Below are 23878 nucleotides of genomic sequence, written 5' to 3'. Positions count from 1 at the left end.
GTTTGAAAGAACAGAATAGGCAAATGAACATTTTAATTATGCTATTATATATAAAAATAGAGCGCAGAGGAGATATTGAGTTCCAGAAAAATCAGTGGGTTCAACTTCAAGATCCCCCTGAGAGACTATCATTTTATCAAATGCATGCTGATTACTGTGGAAAATAACTTGGAAATTCTTGGTTTCTGTGTCTCATGAGTTGCTGCCTAAAATGCTGTGCATTATGCACCTTTAATAATTTGCAACCAAATACTATAATCAGCAAGTAAACTCAGATACCAGATTCAGTTGTGATTACTCAAAAAAATCTATCAATTTTTATTTTTATTTTTTAAATGCTTAAATACACACCCAATCTCTCCATGCCTCACACTGACTGAAAATGTAGAGCATCGAGGAACTCTCCGTACGAAACCCGTATTTCCTAAATTGCTCTAAGAATTAGCATATGTATAGCTCAAGGGAATACAGTCTGGTAGCATTACCGGATATTAAAAAAAGGGCAACCGATGTTTTCAGAGTCTACCTGGAAAACAAGCAGAAATTATTTTCTCAGGCTCTCTAGTCTCTCCCTGGGCAGAATTCCAACATAATCTAAATTGGTCTTTGGCACCATCTCACGTCATTTTTTGCATCACTGTGCCACCTCCGGTCCAAGCCCAAAGACCTTCACTTTCAATGACCTCTTCCTCTCACTGGTCCTTTCCATCCAAGTTCTAAACTCCTAACTAATGTCTCCACGGGAGTATATTTTAGCAGAAGTTCTGGGGTTGAGGAGCTTAAACAAATGCTTAATGACTTTTGAGTTTCTCTGGATTATATGCATTTTTTTTTTAAATTACCCAGATCTTGGTTTCTAAATACTTCAGCTCTTTGGACAGTATAGTTGGGTACAGGCCTGAGCTAAGGAAAGTATAAGATAAGCCTAGAACATCTTACTTCGCCAGAAAGCAATGCCAGAAGTGCTCCAATATTAATGCAGACATGACAAAAAGGCATAGGAGCTGCCTCGAAAGGGCACCCACTGGTCATCGGTTTGGACAAAAACAAAATGATATGGATGAATTAGGACACATTGAATAAAAAAGAACCATAAGCCCACAGATAATCATAAAAAAGAAGATAGTGAGAAGTTCATCTTTATCAAGAATGTGACCTAATAAACACCAAAGAAGAGCAGAAATAGAAAATCCTATTTTGTAGCCAGTGAGGCAATAACTGATTCACTCAACGATCATTAATGGATGCTAAGACCACGAGGGAAGGGGTTGCTGTGGGATGGATACTCACACAGCCTTGGAGTACCGCCCTGCAGATGACTTACCACTTACCTAAGGGAATTGGCTCCTTGAGCTCAGCTACAGGACAACCGAACTTGTGTCTCCACAGGAACTATGTGGTATGTTCATCAAAATGCTTAACCAGTATCTAATCATAAAGTAACAAGCTAATCCAGATTGTGGTACTTTCTACAAGACAACTGTTTTGTCATTCATGGCACTGATATCTTCTGAGATAACAGTGCCAGGAATGACAAAAACAAAACAAAAACAGGTGACTGTTCTAGATGAAAGAAACAATAACACAGGGAATGACTGTTGGTGATTCTTGGATGAGGAGAGGGGTTACAAAAGACATTATTGAAATAACTGGGGAAGTTTGAATAGGTGTTCAAATATTATCTATATGTGAGATAATATTTCTTGGTGATAAGAGTATTATGGGTTATGTGGGATAAAGGTCATATCTCTACAACGAACTCAAATGGTTTAGCAAAAAAAATTTAAATGTGTGTGCATGTGTAAAGAGAGAGAGACAGAGGGATAGACAGAAACAGACAGAGCAACAAAGCAAATTTGGCGAAATGTTCGCATCTTCTATGGCAGGCTAGCCATAGAAGTATAAAAACTAGTAACCATGGTTACTTGAAGGCTGTATCTATTCCGTATAAAGGGAGATCATAAAGGAGCTACGGTTGAAAGGGAACTGAGACAAATAGGGATACTAGTCCACTGGTGGTAGAGCATTTACTCCGTTTTCCAAAACACTTTTTCCATTTCAGAATTCAGAAAACTTTTTCCAGTTCATTTCTGTTCTGTAGCAATTAATGGTTGTTAGCTGGGAGAAGACTGGAAAGGACAAGAAACCCAAGGGAGAGGGTGACAACAGGTCAAAAGGAGCAACAGGAAAGTTGGGCGCTCCACCCATTTTGAAGAAAAGGTAGGTCCCAAGGTTTTAAAAGCTCTGCCTTGTTTCCCATCCTGATGAGAAACCCTGTGTGGGTGTGGACGTTTCCAGTGAAGCAGAAAGAGCCCCTCTGCACGATGCATACGGACCAAACACCCCGACCGGAGAAGGCTGAGCACTTCACCCTGCGCCCGCCCTGGAAGCCTAGAGCCGGGCGCGCCCCTGAACCACGAGCCATGTGAGCAAACACGTATCCCAGACGGCCTGCTGCCCCAAACCAGTGTGTCTGACCCAGGATCCTGCCCCACCCCCAAACTCCATCCCTGGCTCCTGTCACCTCTTTCCCTGGTCTATCCAGTCACACCCTCCCTTCCTCATCTACATCCTCAAAGCCACATTGGCCACAAGGTCTCTCCTAGCCCGGCAGAAGTGACCTCTCTTTTCTTTGTTCTTCCTCAATATTTCCGAAATGGCACTCACTTGGCACTTTTAAATATATACCTGCCACACGGCATTGATTCTGCACACACTGCAAGCAAGTGCTTTCTGAGTAGTTTACGTTATTTAAATCACTGCAATTCCGAGTAGTTTATGTTATTTCATCCCTATTTTACCCAAGAAATGGCTACTCAGACAGGTGAAATAAACTTGTCTAAGGCCATGGAGTTGTGAAGCTAATATTCAGACCCTGCTCTTAAGGTTCCACCCTAATACCAAAGTGCTTCATATTGTTACTTACAGTTTTAAACACCGTCTCCTGTCCTTGAATCCAGCAAACCATCCTTGAAGGAAGGGACCCAGTTTATCCAACGCGGTTCTCTCTCCAGAGCCTAGCACCTCATAACTCATGTTCATTGATTCATATGTCAAGACTCAGCCCAGAGACCATTCATCTTTCTGACTTGCAGCCCCATCCCTACAGAACCAACCACTCTATCCTCCTGGCCCTCTGCACGCTTCTACTGCACTATATGCAGCAAAGCCTTTTTTTTAAGTTGAATGTATTGGGGTGACATTGGTTAACAAAGTTACATAGGTTTCAGGTGTGCAAGCCTGAACTGCGGGGTGCATGCCAGCCACACGTGCGCTTGGAACACAGTAGGCACTTAACGAATGCTCGCTGAATGAAATGTTTATGCATGAGACAGCTGGGTTTCTCAACTGGGTTGCTATGCCTTGCTAAAAAAAATTTGATCTCGTTTTTTATCTTTACCACATACGGAGGAAGTTATTTTAGGCCAAAGTGGCAGAGGGGACATGGAGAAGGGCAGAGAGCAGGTCTTGGCCCTTTGGGTCATACCCACTTCACATGCTGCCTTGGGTATGCTGTGTTCTAGAGTTTCCAGCTTTCAGTGTATGTATAATATCATTCAATACAAATTATGATTCATTATGTCTGAGACAGAGCCCAAGAGTTGGCATTTCTAACAAGTTTCCAAGGGATGTCAGTGCAGGTGACCCACAGACCGGACTTGCGAGTAGCAAAAAGTTCTAGACAGTTATAGCAAAATTATGCCCATTTACAGAGAGTGACAAGACATTAACCGACTGTTAAGGCTAGTTACCTCTAGGTTGCTGCTTTCTGCTTTTCTATAATTCCAAGTATTCTATAATGACTCTTGCTGATGGAAATAAAAATTTTAAATGCTATATATACGATGCATAAAAACCTGTACATTTGGGCATTTTCACTCTGCATGCCTACATCTTTATTTAAGCAACAAATATATTTAAAAGGACTAGACTTGGGAGACAACAGGTTGGTGAATTTAGCAACTCCCTACATGCTCATTTTAACATGCATATTAACATAAAACAGCAATACACTTAACAAGCAGTCACTACCGCAAGCATTGTTTTTCTTAGGTTCCTTTCCCTTAAGAGAAAGAGAAAGAATCCATTCAGTTGGAATACAATAAAAGACAAACCAAATTAAGGACAGAAAACAAAACAAGCAGGCGCTACACTGAACCTCTTCCAACTGGGTCAATAGAAACAGCGTGAAAGTTAAAACCGAGGAGAAACGTGCTCTCAGCAGAGGTGGGCTGGGATCCACAACAAGGCTAGATGGAATCAATTAAATCAATTAAAGCAGCACGCACTGTGCACCTGCAAGTGAGGTAGAAGGAAATGATCCTCAGAAGAGCCCCAATTCCAAAGTATAACAAGGAGAGATCATTAGGAAAAGGCAATTAAGGGCGCACATTTGCAAGAAAACATTCCCCAAATGCCCAGCTCCCCTTCGGTGGAGTTCCAAAGGAGGCCAGGATTATTCTGCAAGTTATATTATTCAGAAGCTGTAGATCTGGCAGGTGGGCATTTCACACCCACTCTAATACCTGCATCAGTTCTAGACACTTGCCCAGCCATGCCTGTCTGTGACTCAGGGAAGGCCAAAAACAAAGGAGCCCCACGCATTACCAGGGCAGGGCGTTCCTGGTTGAAGCGAAACTAACCAGGCTCTTTCCACTGCTTTCCAACCCAACTCTCTTCCAATTTCCAGGTACGAGTTTCCCATCACAGACTTCATGTATTCATACAGCAATTGCACCCACAGTCCTAACTGGGGCTTAAAGAAATATTGTGAAACTACCCGCAAGGATTAGAGCTCAGTGTCTGCAAGGCATATACATACAACAGAACTGAAAATCACTTCTGTGTGTCTACACAGTAGTATTTAAGGAGGTGGTTTCATATCTTTGAGGTTTAAACACACTGGACATTCAGCTCAACTGGAAACAATGTGTCATCGTATCTGTACTGAATTCTGTGAGTCTAGTGCCAGACTACTCCAGACAAGTAAGCATATGCTGGTTATTAAAGTGTGATGGCTTGAGATTTCGCAACTAGCACCAAAGTCATCATCCTTTCTGGGAGAAATCTGAATCTATTTGGACTTTCTTACATGTATTTTATTGAAATTTGGTGTGGTTTTTATTTTGAATTACATAGATAATAGATGGGGCAGGAAAGGGGAAACCACCACAATCATCTCAGTGTCTCAAAGCTTAAAAGGCTTAATATCTTAGTTGGAATTTTAAATTTAAAGAGATTTAAGAGGCATGATAATTAAAAAAGGAAGTAATACATGGTCTTTTGCTTGGATTCTGGTTTAAAAAATGATTTTCATGTTAAAGACTTGGGGGACAAATTTGGGAAATTTGACTATGGACTGTTATTAAATGATATTTCGGGACTACTGTTAACTTTGTTAAGTATCATAATGGTAGTGTGTTTACTTAAGGCAGCTTCTTTATATCTTGGAGATGCTTGCTAAAACATTCAGGGGTAAAATGTCGTAAAGTATCATTTATTTCAGCAAAACATAATATGTATAAATTTATACAGATGAAATAAATACAAAAGAATGTTAATAACTGTTTAAAGTAGATGGGGATTCTATGGGTGTCCACTGCTCTATTCTTTCTACTTTTTTCTATATTTGAAAACTTTTAGCATTAAAAGTTTAAATTTATACCAATAAAAAACAATTTACGACCTTATAAATGGTCCTACTGTCTTGCCACATTAGACTACAGTCCACCTATAGTGGACAATTTTCTTTCCTCCAGAAGACATTCTGTCACCTCCCCACCTCTGAACCTCTGTGTATTATATTCTCTCAACCTGGTATCTTCTCTCTCCAGTCAAAGTCATTTTGGTAAGAGCTGATTTATTCTTTTAGTTCCACTTCAAACGCTGCCTTTTCTAGGAAAACTTCCCTAACCCCCCAACTTCACACCTCTCCATGTCCTGACTCCCCATACCACTTGGTACCTCTCATCACACTGACTGCATGCCACCCTGCACGGTAAAAACTGGAGCCGACACTTACGCAGAGCTCCCCGTGTGTGAGGCCCTGGTCTGCATACTCCCGCACATGTTCTTTCATTTACTCATTTTACTCCTACCCCACTGAGGTAGAAACTGTTATCACCCACTCTTCACAGGTGAGGAAACAGGCTTTGCAAGGCTGGGTAACTTACCCAAGTCACAAGGTGAGTAAATGGCAGTTCCAGGCTTCATCCAGTGGAGCCCCATCTGCTCCTGAACTCCAAGCACTAATGTGCATGTCATTTGCTGGGTGGCCTGATCCTTCCCTACTACATATAACACCCAGGGGCAGGCAGAACACCTTATTTATTTATTCCCTCAACCAGTATTTGTTGAAAAGCCACTATTGTCAGGAAACAACGGCTCAATGTGATGGGATAAAGCAATGAGTGGAATAGGGCAGTTTTTGACCCAGATAAAAAAAAAAAAAAAAAAAAGAAAATTTGAATAAACTATGGACTAATAATAAGGTATCAATATTGGTTCATTATTGTAGCAAATGTACCATATTAATGTAAGATGTTAAAGTAAGGGAAATGAGATGGGGGGTATAAGAGAACTCTGTAGTATCATCTCAATTTTTCTGTAAATTTAACAAAGACAAAAGACTGTGACTATGAGGCTGGTTTTCTTGATTAGCTCATACTCCACCTCTCAGACCAATTCCAAAGAAGAGTGGTCCAGTCATCTTTAGCACAGGGTGTGATGCTGAAACGTGTGGATGGGCCTATTTGGGGACTGAATTCAAACTAGGATCTCCAGCTGAATATATGGCATGTGTTTTTTAAACCAAATCTCATAGCCCGGCCGGGCACGGCTCAGAAGTTGAGCGTCGACCTAGGATCCAGGAGATCGCAGTTTGATTCCGGGTCAGGACACATGCCAGGGTTGCAGGCTCCATCCCCAGTAGGGGGCCTGCAGGAGGCAGCCCATCAATGATGACTCTCTCATCACTGATGTTTCTCTCTCTCTCTCCCTCTCCTGTCCTCTCTCTGAAATCAATAAAGATATATTTTTTAAAAAAACAAAAAAAACCCTAATCTCATACATTTATATCCCTCCCCACATACAACACTAACATGTTCCATGCTCCAAGTTCTCCAGCTTAATTCACTACCATTTAATCTCTATTCTCAGGAAGGAATTTACCACAACTCCTACTTCTCTAAGTCAACTCAAGTTCTTAAAGGAAGTCTCTTTCAGAAAGACTCTAGGAAGTTCAATTTAAAAAAAAAAAATAGTGTTAGTATTTTTTCCTTAAAAATCAGAGTCCCAATTCTCAAGTACTATAGCCACCTCACACCCAGAACATTAGGCATCTGAGAATTAACATACTCAACCACACCATGCCTAATTCTTCCCCAAAGATGAGAACTTTCAGATCCCCTATCCAGGGACTTCCCTCCACTGTAATAAATGACTCTCTCCACTGCGTTTGTGAGATCTGCTAGACTTCCCCATATAAACACCTTCCATGTGGAGCTAGCCTAGTAGATCACCATAATTTATAGTAACTATTTTAGATCAAAATCCTAGAAAACCACAGACAAGCCAGGAAAGACACAGAGCATGACAAGTATGTAAATATTTAACTGACACCATTTGATAATATTAACCACAACAATAAGCAACAGCACTGAGTACTTCACTGTTTACAGTGCATTTTGTCATTTAGTCTCATAAAAGTGCTGTGGCACCGGTGGTAAAGATATCACCATTTTATAGATAAGGAAAATTGAGGCTTATCATTGAAGCCAGAACTCATTCACATCCAGCACTGCTGACTTTACCCCACTCGGGAGCCTTGCAGGCTCGGCTCAGCGCCAGCTGTGCTTTTGCTCTCTCCAGCCAGAAGGACAGGCGCTCTCTTCCCCTGTAATTTTCCACAGCACTGTCCTCCTCTCTGGAGGCGCGCTCTCTCTCTGCAGGTCATCTATCTGTTCATGCATTCGATCTCCTGAGCAGAATTACAGACCCCAACTCAGGACTAGGGCCTGGCCTGGCTCATGCTTACAGCCCCTGCATGCTAACACCATGCCTCCCACAGGGCGTGTTCCCCAAACCCACGCCCCACGCCCACATGAATGATCCTGAGCTGCAAAGCTTACCCGTGGGCAAAAGCCATGAAACAAAAACATACCCTGTTCTGGTTCCTGAAAACGAATGGGAAGTTCAAGATGACTCTTTTTCCTTGAGCTTGAAGCAAAATAAATTATGGTTCTGTTTTACAACACGACCGATAAGGATAACCAAAAATAGAAAAGAGAAAGAGTTCCGTTTTCCTCCTGAGTCCTCAGCGAGGCCTCCAATTTGGGGAATGTGCCACAGGTCCTGGTTTTCAGCCAGATTCCAGAAAAAGCGGAGAGGAAAATGAGCATGACCGTCCATATAGCTTGAGTTCCTCTGACAGGAACCACCCTCTACAAAATACCCTAAAACCGGCGCACGCACATTTCTCTTTCTATAGACTTGTTGGCCAAGTGCACCATTTTGTTATTAGAACCTTTGATTCTCATAAGCTAAACCAAATGAAAAGTCAAGTATTTTTAAAAGATCAAATCATTAAAAAGAATTCTTCTCTGCCCCCTGGTATGAAATATAAAGCTCCTGACTTCACACAGAGAGGGACTAATTCAGAGTTAACTGCTCCTGCCTGAAAGGAAACTAAAGGCCTCCAGTGTGCCAGGACATCACAGAAGTTGCTGAAAGAAGCAGTTGACTGAATAGTACTTCTATGTCTTCAAAGTTTTAATATGTCCAACGGTGGAAAACTAAAACCATCGGGATCAAAGAGGCTAAAATTCAATGCTTGCTTTGTTTGTTTTTAACCAGAATAGCCAAAACTGAATATAGTTCACCAAGGTTTTAATTTCTGCATCACTGTATTTTTCCTTCTGTGTCCAACTATAAAAGAGACTTTTAAAAAATAATAGAACATTTAATTCTACCATTGGCAACACATGTGCTTTGAATTTTTTTAATCAGAAATGAGAGATGAGGTGTGTAGAGCTATCAAAATCTTTCCTTGTATACCCAATGGCATATACTGTAAAATCAAACACCACTGAAATCATTAGAAATGCCCTCAGATTTCACAGTTAATGAATTGTTCCTCTGCCCTCACTGGAAAAGTGATTACAGAATACCAGAGGGGACTTAAGGGGTGTGTGCGTGTGTGTGTGGTCTGTGTACACACTTACGGGTGCTCATCTGTGCTGTGTCTGGGGGTGGGGTTAATGTGGGGGAGGGCAGGCATCAGAGCTGGAACTCACAAAAAGTGTCTTAGGTGTCTCCTAAGATCCGATTCCACTTGCCCCTTTGCTTTTCTACCCTGTTCTTTGCTCCAGGTGGCTGACCATTTAACAAAAGACCCCCTTGGGTTTGGCCAATGGAGAGGCTCTCACAGGAGGGCACCCACAAGGGAGCAGAAAGAGGGAGAACAGCTCCCACCCTGCAGGGTCCTCTCAGGTCACCAGTCCTGTCAGGTGGCCACTACACACAGCTCTCTGCCTCGCTATAATCGCCCCTCCCTCACGCCCGAGGTCCAGAGTGGAAGGAGCTTGGCGGAGACAAGCCCCAGGGCACTGCACTGTCCGTGTGGTTCCCCAACACCCTGCCCAAGTTCCCAATTTGAATGTGCCACCTGTTTCCTGATGGGACCTGAACGACTATGTAGACCTAAGCCTTTGAATACTCAACTAATGAGACAGTGCCCTGTAATTAGTACTGGTTTGATCCCCTTTTTATGACAGTCTGACATCACTGATGTTAAAGAAGAGTCATTCCACAATATTTCAGAGCCTTTTAAAGCTAACTGTTTTGGCTGGTGTACTGACATGTTTTTTGGTTGGTTGGTTGGTTTCTTTAATCCACAAAATGTCATCATCTGTAATAAATTTCAGAGTAGTAGAAACATACTTGTAGCTTAAGCAATCCTTTTTTTCCAGGCTTATTGAGGTATAACTGACATATAAAACAGTGATATTTAAAGTGTACACTGTGTATTATAGAATTGTACACCTGAAACCTGCATAATTTTGTTAACCAGCATCACCCCAATAAATTCAATATGATTTGTGAATATTTTTACCCATTTGGTAGGTTGCCTTTTCACATTTTGTTGACGGTTTCTTTTGCTGTGCAGAAGTTTTTTAGTTTCATGTAGTCTCACTTGTTTAAATAATCCTCTTAAAAATGTAAGTCAGATCAGTTCAGCTCTCTATTCAAAACCTTGTCATCCCTCTCAGAAATAAATATTTTAGGTCCTTAGTCTGCCCTTCGGTACCCTTCATAACCTGTACCTCACTCCACCCATATTATACATACATATTTGGCTTCACTTCTGCATCACTTGTCCCTTTGTTCACTCTGCTCTAGCCTCAAGGGTAGCTTTGCTGTTTCTCAAACATGACAAGTTCACTCCCACCTGAGGGCCTTTGCCTTGCAGATCCCTCCACCTAGAACGCCACTGTCTGGGTCTTCACCTCACTGACTCTGGCTCGTCTGTAACTGCTGCGGAAGGCCCCTGCCCATCACCACCTCTCAAGCAGCCCTCTCTTGCTTCCAGCTCTCTCTTCCCTTGGTTTTCCTTCACTGTGCTTGTGACGCTGATATATTATATATTTACTGGTTATGGTCCATTTTCTCCTATGAGAGTGCATGGTCCCAGGAAGAAGGGGGCCCTTTCTTGTCCATTAGGATCACTGATCACGCCCACTGCTGGAACAGTGCGTGGAATACAGTCAGCACTCACTAAATATTTGTTGAATAAATGGAAGAAGTGCTGATCTGCTCTCTTAAGGACTGCAGTTAATTTTCCCATGACAAGGAAGATGTTCAGTGGCCAGCTTTCGAAGATGCTACGGAAGGGATTTGTTTAAACTAAAAGAGGAGTTTATGCAATAATGTGCCATCCTACGTGAAGATTCTCCACACTGCACATCAAAACCAGCAAAGTACACAGTAAAGAATCAGAAAACATGAATAAATTAAACAATTGTTTAAACCAGGGCAGCAAAGTTTTCTGTAAAGGGCCAGACATAGCTCACACTTTGCAGGCCACAGAATCTCTGTTACAACTACTCAACTCTGCTGTTGAAACATGAGAGCAGCCATACACAATACACAAATGAATGAGCACAGCTGTGTTCCAATAACACTTTATTTATGGACAATGAAATATGAATTTCATATAATATTCAAGTGTCATGAAATATTATTCTTTTGATTTTTTCCAACTATTTAAAAATGTGAAAACCATCCCAGGCTTGCGGGCCATGCAAAACACAGGCAGCAGGTAGGATTTGACCTCTGAGCTGTAGCTGGCTGACCCCTGTTTTAAATCATTTCTAAGGCTGGTTTTGTTTCTGTAGACAAAATACATCTAGTCCATCAATCTGCTGAATATCTACAACTAATTAAGCATGGAATAACTGTAACTGGTAAAGAGTAATAAGCTGGGTAAACCATTTACTGGGTGAATAAATGTTACTAATTCATTCATTCAGGATTGTCTTTCCACCCAGATTTTTATCATTTTCAAACAAATTCTGATAGCATCTTTTTCTTCATCTAAGTTTCTTATCTTCTACTCTAGTCAAAGCAATTTCTCCTACTCTTTCCTTTATCAGAAAGGGGAACTGTAACAAAATCTTAGGACAAAGAGGATGGCTTCCCAGGCTTTGGGGCAAGGCAGATTCCAGTATAATGTTTTACGATAAAGTGAACACTGTGTTGCTTATACTTTGCTTTCAAGTGCTTTCAAACACACCCTGTTGTGTGGGCTCTGGAATGAGAACTATTTTGATTGCAGGTGCTGCTAGAATTCAGAGTCATCTGTCCCCATGAGCCATAAAATTTGCTGAAAAGGCCAGGCTGGGAGATGCAGTGGCCAAAACATGTTATTTCATAACTTAAAGCAGAAGACTTTAAGTTTCTCTCAATTAGAATAACAGTCTCATCTCTGTTACATAATAGCAATATATGAAAATAAGCAATCCGAAGAACTCTTCTTGGTATTACTCAGAAGAGGTATAATTCACCTGAAAGACGTCTATTTGACCCTAGATTCACAGTGGAGAACGGCAACACTTTGCTTTTGGTCTCCAGATGTTTTAAATATCCTGATGTCAGGTGTCCCAGAAACTCAATCAAGAAGAAAGTTCTCAACATTTACACCCCTCGCTTTCTCTCACACACTGCTTATTATTCACCAAACCCTGTTCATCCCACCCCTGGAGTCCTTCCCCAGTCTCTTCTGGTCTCTCCATTCCCACCACCACAATCGAGGTCATTTTTGTTCTCAACTATACCACATCCCCTCTAGAAAGTGAAACCCATAAAGCAGGAACAATGAACTACTCACTTTTGAAGCCCTAGCACCTAGTACAGTACCTGACACACAGTAGGAGCTCTAGAAATATGGGGAGGCAACACTCCTGTGCATGACATTCCTGGCCCCACTTTCCATTTCTAGTCCATCTTCAGTCACTCCCCACCACTGACACCCTCCCGGCTTCACAGACACACCCCTTTGCCATGAACACCTCCATGCACACTCCATACTCTGGTTCACAATGCTCCCTTTCCCAGGCCCACCTCGCCCCCACCTATGGGCCTTGGAAAGTCCAAATCCACAGTCTAGGCCTGACGCAGAAGGAAGAATTACTTGCTCCTTTACTTGGTTTGCACCGAACTCTGGGCACACTGTCCTAAGTCACTACACTTTGCTTTCTGGCTGTCTCCCCCAAAAACAATGCGCCCTGAGGGCAGGACTTAGGTCCTTCTTTCCTCTTGTCTCCTCGGTGACTGACTTGTAGCCACTGAGTGCCTCTTGAAAGCTGCTTGTTCATTCACGCAACGGCTACTCATCGAGCGCCTGCCTCCGCTGGCACTATTCCAGATGATGGGAATATACCACTGAACACGCACATGCACACCCCTGCCTTTTGGAAATTGCATTTATAAATTTATATTTGTGTCATTTCCTCTTGGAATTTTGATTAGAGTAAGGAAAGAGAGGTAGTCGCCTAAAGCGTAAGTAGTCATGAGAACGGGGCACTGTGGGGAAAAATAAAAGAGGCGAAGGATCTGGAGAAGATGAGCAGGAAGGTTTGCAATTTTCATGTCACTCGGGGTAGGAAGGGCAGGCCCCACGGAGAGGGCACCACCTGATCAAGAGTACGTGAGAGGAAAGTCAGCCTGCGGCTCTCGCAGGAGAGGAGACCCGCGCCGGACGGTGCCCCGGGTGCTCCAAGGCCAACGTGGCGGTGCGGGGCTAGCTGCGGGCGGCGGGAGGCGAGGGCAGAGGCAGGAGGGGTGCTGTGCGGGGGCTTCGGGCAACCGCAGGGACTTCATCTTCATCGTGGACAGAGAAGCCACTGCAAGCTTTGAGAAGAGTGCCATGCCTTTTTCCAGAACCTGCCTACTGGGAATAGAGGTAGGAAGGCAAGGAGAGAATCCAGGAAGGCAGCTGCGGGTCCCGGGGCAGTCCAGGCGACAGGATGGTGGCCTGGGCCACGTGGCAGCGATGGGGACGTCCTAACGGTCAAGTCAGTAAGGCCTGCTGGCGAACTGGACCTGGAAACGCGTCTGTGTTTCTTCCTTTTCATTAATAATGATGAAGCCCCAGCCAAGAGCCTCCCCTCATTCCCAGGTGGCTGTGAAAGGCTCCCATCTGTTCTCCCCGCACCCAGTTCTCTCCCCTCCTCACCCAACAAGCCCCCTCGGAGCGGTGCCCCCATCACTCATCACCGCTCACAGCTCACAGCGCGTCCCGTCGGAGCGCACACCTGCCCCGAAGCACCCCCCACGCCGGCCTCCCAGTTCTAGTCATTCATGACACCCAGTGACAGTGGTGTGAATCAGACTTTTCTATATTATAGACTTAAACAATCAATTACGTACACTACAAATATATACACATTCATGCATTTTGGACACTGTAATCTTAATCTCCCTAACAGATTACAATTTCTACACTGCAGCTCGAATACCTTAAAATATGGGGGTTATAATTCCTGCCATGACATAAGAAAGTCAGATATCAGTACATGAGCTGTAAAGAAGAAAAGGCAAAGATTAATATTCCTAATTCTGATGGCCTATCAGATCATTTTAAGAAAAAAGAAATTAAAAAAAAATTTGAAACTAGAAAAAATGATATGGCTTGTTGATTTTTAAAAATGAAACATTAATTATAACAGGTTGAAATATGAGTAGAGAAGGGATGCTACAATGAGCTTATTCTCCAGACCACCAATGCCTACATTCTAAAGGAAATTTGTCACCTTCCTACCTATTATTAAATTTCAGCATTCAAACTAAGACCAAAGGAGGTAAGTCATACCACAGAAAAATGCAAACAACGGCTTCCAGACAAGCCCATCAAGAGTTGAAGAGTTAAGAAGTTACTCCTATTGGAAGAGTTTAGGGAGTCATCTCCTTTGACCTATGACCTGTGTCTAGGGCTTTTAATTAAGAGGAAAGCAAAATCTGGACACAGGAGTCAAAAAATATTTAAAAGGCACACTGCCTTTATCTGGGCATCAGTCATTACTTCTAGTCCAAACAAGGCAGGCCTTTCTTAGCAAACAGCTCTCCTGATTAGCAGTCAGATTGTGGAGACTTCCAAGGCTACCCCCAGCCTTCGAGTCTGAAAAGCAAATACAGTTAGTCCAAAGCTCATATTTAAAGCAAACAAACTGAGCATAGAGGTGCACTTTCCGACACACTTCAGCAAGATGGGATTCTTTGTCCTTCGAATCACATTTAGTAAACGTCTGTATTTTTCCCTTTCTCCTTCTTAACTCAATGTTTTAACGAACACGCTTTCAAGGGAACATTTGCCGGCCTGGCACATACTTAACTATTTTTCCCACAAAAATTACCTGCTTCCTCTGCATGCACAGAGGATAAAAGGCTGACCAACGAACGTTAAAAAAAAAAGTACAGTTTTTAAAAACATTTAGTAGGGTTTAATACACTATATTAAAACATCATGAAGCAAAACGACCCATGATTATACTATGCAGCTGGCTCCTGAAGGAAAGAAAAGAAATACATGAGCATGGTTAGAAAACTCAAATAATGCAGAAAAGAAAAAAAGGAAACATTTTTCATTGTATAAACAGTTCCTATCTTTTTAGGAAAATATATGTACATACCAGCATATATATGTATTTTATATATATATATTTAAATATATTTTTATTGATTTCAGAGAGAGGAAAGGAGAGGGAGAGAGAGAGATATTAACATCAATGATGAGAAAGTCATTGATCGAGCCCGCTACCCGGGCATGTGCCCTGACCAGGAATCGAACCCTGATCGCCTAGATTCTAGGTCGACGCTCAACCGCTGAGCCAAGCCCGGCCGGGCTATCTGTATTTTAAAATTACATAAAAGGAATGGCATTCATATGGTCCTACAAAACAGTTTTTCATTTTATATAGATACATGCATATACATAAAACAAGTCTAAGTCAGCACACATACAGAACTACTTCATTCTTTACAAACATGCTATGATATAATTTGTAAAATATCTTGGCGTGGATTTTAAGTGAACCTATTTATGAAATTGCTGGTGATTTTAAGTTTTGAAGTACGTTGCCAAATTGCTCTCTGATGGTGTCTATTTTAGAAGATAATTTAATTATAGACAGTAGTCCCTTTTCTGCATGTGTTGTATCACTACTGACCTGCTTTGTCTCAGACTGCAGCACAGAGCCGCCTGACAACCAACCCATCCCAGACCACAGCAAGCTCTTCTACAGGACACAGGCTCTATGAAACAAACCAGAAACATCTCAGAGCAAAGCTGGAGGCTGGCAATCACAGCTCTGCAAAGGGTTCTGGGTCGCTGACCTTTCACTTGTTTCTACATTCTTTGTCTAAGACACAACTGCAGGAAAAGAAGGCAGGGATTACCATCTGCTGGGTACTTATCTCAGTTCATTCAGCCGCTAGAACACAATACCACAGACCGGGTGGCTTCTAAACAACAGAAATTTATTGCTTACAGTTCTGGAAGCTGGAGATCCAAGATCAAGGTGCCAGCATGGTCACCTTCTGGTGAGCGTGCTTTTCCTGGTTCATAGCTGGCCTTTTCACTGTGTCCTCACAAGGCGGGGGCGGCTAGGGATCTCTCTGGCACTAATCCCATTCATGAGGGCTCTACCCTTGAGACTTAAGCACCTCCCAAAGTCACTGCCTCCTTATACTATCATCTTTGAGAGTTAGGATTTTCAACATAAGAATTTTGTAGGGACACATTCATTTAGATCATAGCAGTACTTAACTAAGAATATCAGCAGCTGAAAATACTGCAAAAGCAGTAGCTAGACGGGAGTCACATGCCATCATAGAGTTGAACACTCTGGACCCTCCCCACTGTCAAGTCCTAGGGAGCTCCCATGGCAGTCAGCACAAAAAAAGCTCAAAGACCCCAAATGAGGAATGCAGAGTAGGGATGCAAACAGTCAGGAATGTCCAAGAAGGAATGACCTTCCTTCCTCCTCTAAGTAGCTGCTTAGGAGTGTCTGCTTCCCCCAGCAACCAGACAGCTCTGGATAACACAGCAAGTTGATAGAGGCAAGACTGGGCTACATACCTTGGCTGTGAAATCTGGGACAGACTCCCAAACATGCCCTGGATTTGCATTTCCACCTCTGAGCGTCTCATTAGGTATTTTCCTCATTCACTGACAGCCTCCTACCTCTTACTTATTTATCAAAAATAATAAAATGCCACTTCTCCAGGTTAATCTACATTCACATTGGCACTCTCTCCTTGAAAATTCCAAAGCATTCTATTCATATATTACATTGAGCCTTTATTATCACATTAGTTATAAGAATCGTGGAAAATAGCGAGAGATACAAAGAGAGTTTCTATAGGTCAACTGCTTCATAGACATTGCTTTTATTTATACTGGTATGCAATAAAGTTTGAGAAAAAGTTCAGATTCAAATTTAACTTAGCAGATGTGAGACATGGATAAAATCATTTGGTCTTTCCAATCCTCAGCTTCTTCATCTATAAAACAGGGTAATACTGTGTCTAATAGGATTGATGTGAAGATCAAATAAAGTTCCTTCCACCCACCCCTATCCCCACCCCCATCAAAAGCTAAGAAAGTGCTTAAGTATGTAACACATGGGACATGCTCAATAAAACGTTAGCTCTCCCCAAAGAGCTTCTATTCTGGCTGTCTCTCCCCTAGGATACTATATTTTATTCCCTCTAGCAACTACCAAAGTAGACTTCCATAGAGGATATCATTAACAAGTTAACTTGGAATTTAACTGAACTGCACCGAACTAAGTAAAATTAATCCAGCACCTCTTTTCACTCATGAATGAATGCCTGCTCAAGATCAGTGGTCATTTTGAATCTAATTTTAGAATCATCAAGGGCCTAAAGTCATGGTTAGAACTCTAGACATTTTATGTCTGTGCTAAGTCTTTGGCAAAGTCACTAATTAGCCTCTTACTTTCCTGGGCACTGTCACGCTTTAACCAGACACAAGAGCCACGGCACTAACGAACTATATTCAACCTTAAGCCTTCAACAAAACCACCCTCATGAAACCAAGCATAGAAGAGTTACTAAGATGCTAACATCTGTCCTGAAAGGGCCTCCCACGATGACTGCAGGAGAAACGGTTTTCTTTAATTCCTTTAAAGGATGCTCTAGCAAATTGCACGGAGCCATTTCCTAAGGCAAGCTGGAGTGATGCTGATATTCAGGTGTTAAATAAATTACTGGGCTTGGACACTGTCTATGTAAAATCATCCAATAGACTATTTTCGTTTATAAATGAAGCTGAGGCTCAATCCTTTTTTGAGCAGGTAACAATCAATTTGGAAATTTCAGAAATTCTGAACAGTTATGACATAAATACAGATCTTATTTGATGATATAATCAAATTAAATGTTTTGTTCATTATAGATCACTATCGGACTGAGAAACTATTGCTTGTTTTTATATCAGTAACTACATTAAAATAAATAACAATTGACTATATGTCATTCAAGTGTGGTATCTTTGAAGGCTTTTAAAGGAAACCTAATACTTCAGATTATTAAACATAAAAATATAAAGACAAGCAAAAAAAATCAAAACATGTAATATTCCAAACTCTATTAATATATTTATCATAAACATCCTCACTACAGATTTACACAAAAATGGTTTCTCCTAAGGAAAGCAAGTTCCAGAAACTCTCTTCAGTCTTCCATTGGCTTCCTGAATATGACTAAGCTGATGTGATTTTTCTTCATCTGCAACCAGGTGATTATAGAAAGGCCGGAGCCCTCACTAGTATAACTGTGCTACAACCCAAATTTCCACAGTTCAATCATTCTGAGCCCCTGACTTCAGTCGGCACCACACTCCACTCAAAGTAAAGGGCAGTTAAAAAGTTACCATCACCCAGGGGTATTCTGTTTCAGCTACCTAAGAAAAACAAGACCAAATTCTCCTAGAACATTATACTACATTCCTCATAGGGTCATTCATCATTCTGTGAATAGGTCACAAAGATTTCTGAAAGAGCACCAAAGAGAAAGAAAAGATTTGTAGGAGTGACTGGGTTAAAAGATTCGTGATACCTACTTCCAGGATCCTAGAGATATAAATGAAATCTTGTTGATGGCTTTTTCTTTTAAATGAACAAAAAAAAGAATAACTCTAGGCTGCTATATGGATGCATTTTTATGAAGTGATACTATCAGCCAAGAACTGATAAATCAGCCAGAGGACTGCCAAGAAAAGCAGAGAGGCCAGGTAACAAACATGTCAGTTCCCATCGAGCTGCTCTACCCAGGCTGAAATGAGATTACAAAGAAAGAGCAGGAAGCAGATAAGCCATCCTAGAGAACTGAGCCCTCTGGGAACTGGGAGGCATGGCTTGACCTACTAACAGAACTGCAGAAAACATATTTTAATTCTGATACTGTGATTTAAATAACCACTTTTTATAGCCCAGTGGCAGAAATCAGCTTTTAACTATATGTTATAGAAGGAAAATATCTCTGAATTTCACCAAAACCAAATTTATATATTTTTCACATTAAAAATAGAAGTCAGTCCCCAAACAAAATTATAACTTTACTAGAAAACAAATAAAAGAAAATGGCCAACTAGAGACCAAACATCCCAATAAAGCAGCGATTTTCAACCTTTTTCATCTTACGGCACTCATAAACTAATTACTAAAATTCTGCGGCACACCAAAAAGTATATTCTATTTTTTGCCAATCTGGCCAAAGAAAATAGGTGTAATTTTGACTTTCACACCAGATGGCTATTGTTGTGTTGGCTGTGGTCATTTTTTTATTTGACAGTCTCAGGGAAAGGAGGTCAGTGTCCCTGACTAAAAGGTTAGGTATTGCATGTTTTAAACATTCTTGTGGCACACTGGTTAAAATTGCTGCAATAAAGCAATGACTTTTTTTTTTTTAATTCCTTTTCAATCTTTATGCAATCACAATTTTTCCCAAGTTATAAGAAGAGACATAAATTTAGTCTTCACATTTCCCATATAATTATATTCATATCTGCACAGTAGTCTATTGAGAACCATATTAATACAAAGAAAAAATACCAAAGGTAAGTATAAAAATATAGCTAGCATTTTATTATGAGAACTGTCCAATTTTCATAAAACATAAAACCATACTATGTTCCAAAACCCAAGTGATTTTAATTCACAATTTTCCATTTAGTAAAATAATAGTTTTGTGAAATGTAGCTTTTTCTGTATAAAAGACCTGATTCATATAACCATTAATTAAGACTCTTGATAGTCTTGAAATAATATACCAAACTTATAAATTCTTCAGTATTTATTGGCAATGATTAAAAAGAGGTAATAAAACTTTTTAAATTTAATCTGTTTTATTCAAATGGATAATGGGCATAGAAATACCACTTTTATGGGGGAAAAAAGTATTTTTAAAACACTTAAAAATTTTTTCAATTATAGTTGACATTCAATATTATATATTAGTTTCAAGTGTACAGCATAGTGGTTAGACATTTCTATATCTTATGAAGTCATCACCCTGATAAGTCCTGCACCTTCCTGGTACCATACATAGTTATTACAATACTGACCACATGCCCTAGGCTGTCCTTTACACCCCCATGACCATTTGGTGGCTGTCAATCAATTTGTAGTTCTTCATCCTTTCACCTTTTCATCCATCCCCCAATCTTCCTGTCATCTGGCGGCCATCAGTTTGTGCTCTGTATCTACGAGTTTGTTTCTGTTTTGTTTGTTCACTTATTTTGTTTTTTAGAATAAACAAAAAAGTGAAATCAGAAAAGAAGTACTTTTGATTTAAAGTCATGTGCGTGGTAACCTGGACAATGCATCTAGATTGATTTCCATTCTCCTCAGGTTCTCACAGTTATCCAGAGAAATAACCAGTCACTAGCGTACCTTTAACACGGTTACTCAAACAGGAAGGGAGATAAAAAGTATCAAAAATATAATAATAGTTTATTTTTTTAAAAGAAAAATATATTGCAGCTTAAGCCCTTGAAAAAAACCTTTTTATAGAAAAATTGCATTGTAAAAACCTAAGTAAAATGTGCTACTGGCATAAGGAGCAGAACTGAGAGTCCAGAAATAAACCCTTATATTTATTGTCAATTAATTTTCTACAAAGGTGCCAAATAAGTCAATAAGTAAAGGATAGTCTTTTCAGTGTCGGGACGACTGGATATCCATACGCAAAAAAAAGAAAAGAACAGAACAAAATTGAAGGTATACCTGAACCTCACACCATACACAAAACTTAATCCAAAATGGATCATACATAGAACTAAACGTGAGGGCTAAAACCCAGATGTTCTGTAAAGAAACACTGGAGAAAATCTTTGTGACCTTTGGTTAGGCAAAGAGTATTTAAAACAAAAATCATGAGGTTTGGGAGGAAAAATGATATATTGAACTTTATTACAATTAAAAACTTTTGAGCCTCAAAAGATGCCATTAAGAAAGAAAAAAACAAAACAAAACACACAAAAAACAAACAAAATAATAAGCCAGAGACTGGGAGAAAATATGTGCAAATCCATATATCCAATAAGACAAATAACCTAAAATAAAAAATATGCAAAGAGTTCCCCAAAGACGATATAGGAGTGGCTAAGAAGCTGACTAACTAGCTTAATTATGAGGAGATACATTTCATAATTATCATCGTTTGTCCTTTTCAAAAAGCTACACAATAGGACAATTTCATCAGAAACTCCAAAGCACATTACTTCATATTTCTCATATCACAGTAAACTTTTCACATCACTGTAAAAAGTAATGATAACACCCAGATTGCACAAGAAACAGAACTACCTCTAGTCACAGAAGATATAATCTGGTATGTAGAAAATCCTACAGAAGTCACATGCACAATAAAATACTATTTCTCAATACTGATAAACAAGTTTAACAAGGTAGAAGAAAACAGGAGCAATGTACAAAAATCAACTGTATTTCTATACACTAGCAATGAATACTCTGAAAATAAAAAATTTTAAATGATTCCATTTATGAAGGCATCAAAAAGAAAAAATACTTAGGAATAAATGTAACAAGAAGTTAAGTTTTGTTCCCTAAAAACAAAAAAACAAAAACATTGTTGAAAGAAATTAAAGAAGACCTAAATCAATGGAAACACACCCCATGTTCAGAACTCTTAATATTGGTAAGATGGATGTACTCCTCAAATTGATCTACAGATTCAATACAATCCTTATCAAAAGGCTGGTTCAACATTCAAAAATCAATTAATATAATCCATCATATCAATAAGCTAAAAAAAAACACAACCATATGATCAGATCAACAGGTGTAGAAAAAGCATCTGATAAAAACCCAACATCCATTCATGACAAAAACTCTCAGCAAACTAGGAATATAGAAGTCCCTCAACTTGATTTTTAAAAAATCTACAAAAAACCTACAGCTAAAATTACACTTGATGGTGAGAAACTAGATGCTTTACCACTAAGATCAAGATCAAGAACAGATGTCACCTCTCACCACTCTCACTGAACATCATATTGGAAGTTCTAGCTAGTGAGATAAGACAAGAAAATAAAAGGCATACAAATTGGGAAAGAAGAAATAAAACTGTCTTTGCAGATAATATGACTGCCTATGTAAAAAATCTCAAAGACTCAACAAAAAACTCCTGAAACTAATAGCAGTTATAGCAAGTTTGCAGTATACAAAAGTCACTTGCTTTCTTATACACCAGTAATAAACAATTGGTATTTTAAATTAAAAACATAATACTATTTATATTGGCACCAAAACAAATGAAATATATAAATATAAATCTAACAAAATATGTACAAGACGCACATGAGGAAAACTACAAAATTCTGATGAAATAATCAAAGAAGATCTAAAGAAATAGTTGTTCCATGTACATGAATAGGAAGACTCAATATTATCAAGATGTCAGTTCTTCCCAACTTTACCTATAGACTCAACGCAATCTCAATAAAAATCCCAGCACGTTCTTTTGTGGATATTGATAAACTGATTCAAAAGTTTACAGAGAGGCAAAAAGCCCAGAATAACCAATACAATATTAAAGGAAAAGAACAGAGTCAGAGGACTAACAACTACCTGACTTAAAGATTTACTATAATCTACAAAAATCAAGACAGTATGGTACTGGTGAAAAAATAGACAAAAAGATCAATGGAGCAGAACAAAAAGCCCAGAAATAGACCAACACAAATACAGTCAATTGACCTTTGATAAAGGAGCAAAGGCCATTCAATGAAGAAAGGATAGTAATTTCAATAAGTGGTGATGGAATAACTGGACATCCACATACAAAACAATAAATATACAGAAAGACCTTAAACCTTTCACAAATACTAACTCAAAATAGATCATAAACCTAAAAGTAAAATGTAAAACTATAAAATTCCAAGAGAATAACACAGGAGGAAACCTAGATGACATTGGGTTGGCAGTGACGTTTTAGATGCAGAACCAATGATCCATGAAAGAAATAACTGACAAACTGGACTTTATTAAAATTTTCTTCTGAGAAAGAAACTGTCAAGAGAATGAAAAGACAAGCCACAGAACTGGAAGAAAATATTTGCAAAAACTTATTTGATAAAGGACTGCTATTCAAAATACAAAGAACTCTTAAAACTCAACAGTAAGAAAATGAACAATCCAATTTCAAAAATGGGCAAAAGATATGAACAAACACCTCACCAAAGAAGAGATACAGATGGCAAACAGCATTTGAAAAGATGCTCAACTTCGTACATTAGAGAACTGCAAATAAAAAGAGCAAGGAGATACCACTATACACATATTAGAATCAATAAAATACAAAACACTGCCAACACCAAATTCTGGGGAGGATGTGGAAAAACAGGAACTCTCACTCACTGCTGGTGGGAATGCAAAGTGGTACAGACGCTTTGGAAGACAGTTTAGCAGTTTTTTAGAAAACTAAACATATTCTTACGATACAATCCAGCAATCACGCTCCTGGGTATTAAACCAAAGGAGCTGAAAACTTATGACTACACAAAAACCTGCACATGAACGTTAACAGCAGCTTCATTCGTAACTTCCACAACTTGGAAGCCCCCAAGATGCCCTTCAGTAGGTAAAGGGATAAATAAACGGAAGTACATTGAGATAACAGAATATTATTATTAAAAAGAACTACCAAGCCAAGAAAAGACATGGAGGAGCCTTAAATTCATATTGTGAAGTGAAAGAAGCCAATTTGAAAAGGCTACATACTGTATGATTCCAACTATAGGACATTATGGAAAACTATGGAGACAGTAAAAAGATCA

At 39.8% G+C, this 23878-nt stretch overlaps 1 protein-coding gene across 6 annotated transcripts in view; it reads right to left on the bottom strand.

Annotated features, from left to right (window-relative positions):
• The window catches only part of APBB2 (amyloid beta precursor protein binding family B member 2), a 301532-nt gene that overhangs the window by 217684 nt on the left and 59970 nt on the right, over window positions 1-23878 (bottom strand). The window contains exon 1 of one of the 6 annotated variants that reach the window (XM_087827694.1): window positions 8162-9081. The exons of the other annotated variants lie outside the window; for them this stretch is intronic. The gene's annotated coding sequence lies outside the window, so the exon portion shown is untranslated. Of the gene's footprint in view, window positions 1-8161; window positions 9082-23878 lie in introns of those variants that run through there. 6 annotated transcript variants of the gene reach the window in all.

Source organism: Miniopterus natalensis, chromosome 1, assembly GCF_054644295.1.
Source record: "Miniopterus natalensis isolate mMinNat1 chromosome 1, mMinNat1.hap1, whole genome shotgun sequence".
Taxonomy (NCBI): Eukaryota; Metazoa; Chordata; class Mammalia; order Chiroptera; family Miniopteridae; genus Miniopterus; species Miniopterus natalensis.
The sequence above is the reverse complement of the archived record's forward strand: the minus strand, read 5'-3'. Positions and strand labels throughout refer to the sequence as shown.